We start from the raw sequence: 6,925 nt of genomic DNA, 5'->3' as shown, positions 1-6,925 counted from the left end.
CTCTCTCTCTCTCTCTCTCTCCCTCTCTCTCTCTCTCTCTCTCTCTCCTTCTCCTTCTCTTCTTCCTGGCTACCATGAGATGAGCAATTTTCCTCTGCTACACAATTCCATCATGATGTTATACCTTACCTCAGGCCCAGATGAATGTAATCAGTGGGACTGGCTAACTGTGAACTAAACCTCTAAAACTGTGCCCTCTAACTCTGTGCCCCCCAAACACTTTATTTTCTAAGTTGTTCTTGTCAAGTATTTTGGTCATGGCAATGAAGATCTGACCAACAAAACCTAACTCCAGGGTTTTGATCTGTACTATAGAGTGAATTCTTGTCTTAATTACGGAGATGAATAATACTATTGGAGCAGTAAGACTTGGGGAGCAAGGGATTCAGGGACTGGGTCTGGAAAGGTTAAAGGGGAGGTACCTCATGGGAACTAAGTGCAGAAGCAGTCTAAGTAATTGGAAGCATGGGTTGGGAGTTCAGGGGAGAGATCAAGGTCACAGAATTTAATTTGAAGATAAAAGTGCATGGATAAGTAGTTAAGCTGTGGATGGAATGACATTATTTGGTTTGTGGAGTAGAAAGGAGAAGAGTCCTAGTTACTCCAATATTTAGAGGTCAGGAAGAGGAGGGAGCATTAGCCAAGAGGGCTGATATCCAACAGGCAGTGGAGGAAGGCAGAAATGTTGTGGTATTAACCTCTTCACACATAACTTTCTATACAAATTGATTACAAGCATGCATCAAAATTTTGTGTTAAACATATTTTCTCAATGAAGGACATTTGGATGTTCCCAGTTTACTACATATTACAAATAAAAATCCTAGAAATAGGTAGAACTTTTAGAGTCATCATAAAATTTTACTTCTCTAAGATAAATGTGTGATTGATGTGTCATTTGGTAACTATACATTTAATGATATAAAATCTACCAAATTATTTTCAGAGTATTTGTACCATTTTATTTCTTTCTTTATTTTTTTTTTATTTATCAGGGATAAGTTTAGATATCCAGTGGCATGGTGTATTTTCCAGGGTTGTGTATGATCAGATTGTGTAGAATTGCTGTTATTTCTTAAAATCTGATAATTATCAAGGTGATAAATTTATTTATAGCTCAATTATGTTGATGCTTTCACTACTAGGTAAATTTATTAAAACATGATGCTGCACACTTAAAATTCATAAATTCTGTGATATTTGAAAAAAATCTAGAAATTCACCAGTGACAACATTTAACTAGAAAATTTGACTTTGGCAAGATTTTAGTAGATGATTCAATTTACCTATTGATTCTTGAGTTCATTTTATGGTTTATATATTTTAGGTAATTTATCCGTTTCTTCTTAGTTGTCTAATTTATGTACTCAGAAGTTTCTTGTATTACCTTATTATCCTCTGAATCTCTGTAGATGTCTCTCATTTGTTAACTATTTAGTAACTTGTTTTCTCTGCTTAACCCTTAATTACCCAAGCAGTTTACCAATTTTATTGATCATTTGAAGGAACCAGGATTTCATTCCATTGATATTTTCCTTTTTTTGATATTCAATTTTATGGATTTTTGCTCTAATTTTTATTGGTTCTTTCTTCCTATTTGTATTGATTTGATTGTCTTTGTTCCTTTACCTTTCTTCTATAGAGTCTTTGGTGAAATTTCAGCTTACTGAGCTTAAGTTTTTTTTTCTGATGTAAGCATGTTATAATATGAATTTTTCTCTGAACACTGCTTACCTCTACCCATTATGTTTAATTTTATATTTTTCAATTTACTCTGAAATAATTTTAATTTACTTAGGGATTTCTTTTTAACTTTTGAATTAAAGTAATGTGATGTTTAATTTTGAAACCATTCCAGATATTATTTTATTATTGATTTGTGCCCTTCCAAGTCTAAAAATATACTTTGTATTATGTTTATTCTTTTTAATTTTTGAAGTTTTGCTTTATGGCTCAGTATATGGTTTAAACTGGGTAACTTCTCAGGTACACTAATGAAGCATATATATTCTTACACTTCTGGCATGGATTGTTTTATAGATGTCAAACAAATTGCCTGATATATGTTGTTCAAGTTGGCTATTTCATTACTGAGTTTCTGCTTACAAATTCTATGAACAATTGAGAAGTCAATGCTATAGTTTTAAAACGTAAGTTTAGAGTTATCATTTTTCCTTTTAACTTGTTTATTTTGAAAGTTTAATATTAGATCTATGTGCATTTAAGATTGCTTGATATCTTCTAAGACTATTCATGCCCTTATGATTTTATAATGTCCCTGTTTATCTCTGGTAATTTCAGATTTTGAAATCTATTTTATCTGAAAATATTTTGCCTTACTTTTGATATTAGGATGGGAGATGTTACTTCATCTTTTTCCTTTTATCCTGCCTGTTTTAAATTATATATCCACTCTACTATTATGATGTGAAAGAAGTCACAGGAGATATGTATCCTTAAGTCAATTGCTTCCTTATATAGTTTCTGACAGACAATCCAGCTTTAATTCTTTTTTTCTGCTTATCTGTTAGTTTTTCTTTTTTCCTTTTGCTGGGAATTTTCAACAATTTTTCTTTCTCTTTGATTATTAGCCCTTCACATATGGTAGGGCTAAATGTGGCTTCATTTGCTTTAAATTTTGCTTGATGTTTTCTGATATTCTTCTCTGTCACAAATTTTGGAATCTAAATGGCCATTACTTCTTTAAATATTTCTTCCATTCTGTTATCTTACTTTTTCTTCAGGATTTCAGAATACATATTTGTTAAACTATTTGTTAGTGATATACAGCTCCTGAATGATTTATGTTGTTTGGTGTTATTTTTAGTTTTTCAGTGTTCTTTCTTATTTTGTTTCAATATGAAAATTTTTTGTTTATCTATCATCAGAGTTTACTGATTCTTTCTCAGTGCTTTGAATCTACTGGTGAACCCTTCAAACATATTCACCATTTCCTACATTTTGTATTAAATTCTAGCATTCACATTTGGCTCTTTTTGATGGCTGTGATCTCTGTGTGAAGAGTATTTATATGATCCTACATATTGCCTAATTTTTCTATTAGAGATTTTAACATGTTATTCAGTTATTCTAATTTTCCTGTCTCATTATGTCAATACCTGTTATATTTTTGATTCTTATATTGATGATTGCTTTGTCTCTTCAGACTGCACCTTTTCTTACATATTCAGATGCCTCATAACGTTTTTATTTAATAAGCAACTTATTGTATGACTGTGCCACACAAACCAAATTAGCCCTGTTAAATCAGGGTTGTTGTCATAATATAGTCTATGACTTTGGAATTAAATTTTATTTATAAATATTTGGAAAAAATAGCCAAATAATAATAATATTGTGTGATATGTGAAATATATTGCATTCACATCAGTGTTTCTAAATAAAATTTTATTGGAACACAGCCAATGTTACTTGTTTACACAGCCTATCACTGTAGCTTTCACACTATAAAATTGAGTGAATTGACTATTCATGACAGTACAAACCATAAGATCTACACACTGAGAAATATTTGCCAGCTGAGTAATTACCCAAACCTATTTTGCTCATCCATGAGAGATACTGAAGAAAGAGGTTTTTATGAGCATGCCTTTTCTCTTTCTAGGTCTATAACATGAAAATTTGTATTAAACAGAAGTTTGGCTGAGATTGAATTTACTGACCACTTGGATTTGAACTTCCATATGAGCTGTTTTCTAGAAAAATATGGGCCTTTAAACAATTACAGCTGTGTTTCAAAGTTACTTTAACTCAATTCTTATTAGAAAAATTGTGCAAGATTTGGATAATACAAAAAAAGATAAAAGAAAATATACATGTAGCTCTCTAGCAATACATTTCATGAGATGAAATAAATGCTTCGTCTCTCATATAAATAGAAATGATCAAAATGGAACCAAACAATAGAAAATAGAGAAATGACATTTTTGTGATGTTTTGCCCACATCTCAGGCAGGCATGGGAGTTTGGTCTTCTAAGCATAGCTTTCATATTTGTGTCTGTCCTTCCTCAGATAAATTGTGGGCCTACTAGCCATTCCTGATTTCCTTGAAGGGTAGAGATACGTTTTTGTCATCCTGTTTCTCTCAGTCTTAGTGGATTTCCATCATCAGTGTTGACAGGTCATAATATTCTTGTCCTTCACATTTACGCAAATTTTGATACTTTAGAAGAGATGAGAGAGATGGGGAAAGGGTAAGCCGTTGGTAATCTTCACCTCTAGCCAGCAACGTGAAAAATGCTGTCTTAGGATTTTTCCCAGTTTTCCCTAGAGTTGCTTGTTAGGGTTCTTAGAGAAAAGTAAAAGCTGAGATTCCTTTTTTTGTCCATATAGACACCTACTTCTTTCTACATATTGGGTGAGGTTTTTTTTGTTTTTGTTTTTAACTTATGATCTCAATTTTCTCTATTTAAAATCTCTTAATTTACCCAGATGTCCCTGAATTTGCTAAACTGAATTTTAGAACAAACAAACATTACAGTTGATATTTGGAGTCAGTGTCCTGATAAGTGAGAACTAGAAGACAGAACACAAAAGAGGGCATTTTGGGAATTGTCTGAGAACTAGAAGACAGAACACAAAAGAGGGCATTTTGGGAATTGTCTCTATTCATTGTTTTGATCTAGGTTCTAGGTCCATGAATGGTTTCTTTGTACCTAATTTATTGAATTGTAGCTTCATGTTTTTTAAAAATATTTTTAGGTATAGATGGACACAATACCTTTATTTATTTTTATGTGGTACTGAGGATCAAACCTCACATGGGCCACACAGTGCTGTACCACTGAGCCACAACTCCAGCCCCATAACTTCATATTTTATTTATTTATTTATTTAGGTAACAATGTGAATTTCTAATTTATTTATTTATTTATTTAATTGTGGGGATCAGTCCCACTACCTCACACAAACCAGGCAAATGCTCTTTCCATGAGCCTCATTTTTTAAATTTAAAAGCTCAAAAAATAAATTCTAACTGAATTAATCCATGATATTAAATCATATATATATATATATATATATATGTATATATATATATATATATAAAATATATGCATATATACTTGTGTTTGTATACTGTTTTAAAAAATGTACAAATACCTTTGATAAATATTTTCATTAAAATGAATGTCAACATTTGTACTGCTCATAATCATGTACCAGATAATATTTTCTTCCACTAAATTAACATTCTTCATCAACATACTCATTAATGAATCTAAAGGTTAAGTCCTAAATAATTACAGGAATTCTCTCCAGAAATGTAATCCACAGTTATTATAGTCATCTTTTAATAATCACACAAGTGTCTTTTATTTACAGCCACAGATGATTTGAAGAAATTATTATACTTAACTACACACAAAATTTTAAAATCTCTATGCAGTTTGAAACAGAAGACTCTGAATATTTTAATCAAGGTTTTTGAAAGAATTAAAGCCTTTTGTTTATCAATATTCCTCCGAAGTTATTAAAATCTTTTATCTTGTTAAATTTTACAGACCTCCCTTTATTTTCTTCTAAAAATCTTTGTGACTACTTGGCATATGAATAAAATGCACAGGCTGAAACAAAAGCAGCATTCATGTTTTCAAATCTTCAAGTTTTTCTATCTATCCATATCCCAAAATTCATAAGCAAATTTTGAATAATATTCTAAACACTGAAATCGAAATGCTGTATATTTTACTTCCTTTGGTTAACCTTATGTCAATTTAATTTACTAGCAACAGTAAGGCATCTCTAGTATAATATGTTTTCATATGTCAGAGAGTTAGTAACTATAGAGAGCTAAACAACGTATGTATCAAAACTCTATTCTACTTAGCACCATCAACAACCATTACAGATAATATTGATAAATATTACTGAGACTTTCTGCTGTATAGACTGATATTCCATTCTAGTCATGCATGAGATAAAGTTACCTTTTCAGTTTTTGATTGTTGGAGATTTAGAATATTTTAGTGTCTTCCTCAACTTTTTATCCTGTAAAAATATTTAGATAATAGTTGCATTATGAATATTATCATATATACATGTACTCCTATATGTCACATATATCATATTATATCATGTATAAATGTTAATAATATGTTTTTGCCCTCATTAGTGTCTCAGGATCCCATGGACTTATATTACATGTATTTCAGAAAAAAATAAAATAAATTAAATATCTATAAATTAATTTTTGTTAACTTTCAAATATATAGATGTGTGTGTGTGTGTGTGAATGCATCATAAATTTCTCATTTGAAATTTTCAATTTGAACTGAAAAGGCCTAATTATTGCCACTATGTCATCCATTTATTGCATTGTGTGAAATCATGTGGAAAGTCAGCATGCCAAAAATTTTGATAAATCACTTAACTTAAAAATAAAAGAAACTTTTTTTTCCTAGAGTATTATTAACTTATTTGGTACAAAACAAGAATTTTTTCTACACGAAGTAAGAACAAATACTAGAATATTAGGAGATAAATTTATGAGACTGGTCAAAAACAAAATAAACATTGCAATTCAAAACCTCGCTGAAGTAGTAGGATAAACATGCTCCTTAAATGAGGAAGATAAATATAATAAGAATTATGCAGTCTCTGTAAACATATAGGGTGCAGTGCAGGCTACAACATCCATTAGACATTCCAATCTGATTTGATAAATTAAACAGATTTTTTCCAGACTTAAGATTTTAATTTTAGTTCCATTCCTTCTCTCTTTGGCCTTCTACTTTTCTTCTGTGTTATCTTCTCCCCATTACAGAAACACTTCTTTTTTCAGAGGTCATTAAAATTTTACTGTAATGCATATATAAATATATGCTTGCTTTAGTCAGCTTTTTTGCTGCTGTGACTAAAGAATCCAACCAGAACAACGTAAAGGAGGAAAAGTTTATTGGGGGG

Source organism: Marmota marmota, unplaced genomic scaffold (assembly GCF_001458135.2).
Source record: "Marmota marmota marmota unplaced genomic scaffold, marMar, whole genome shotgun sequence".
NCBI classification, from domain to species: Eukaryota; Metazoa; Chordata; class Mammalia; order Rodentia; family Sciuridae; genus Marmota; species Marmota marmota.
The sequence above is the reverse complement of the archived record's forward strand: the minus strand, read 5'-3'. Positions refer to the sequence as shown.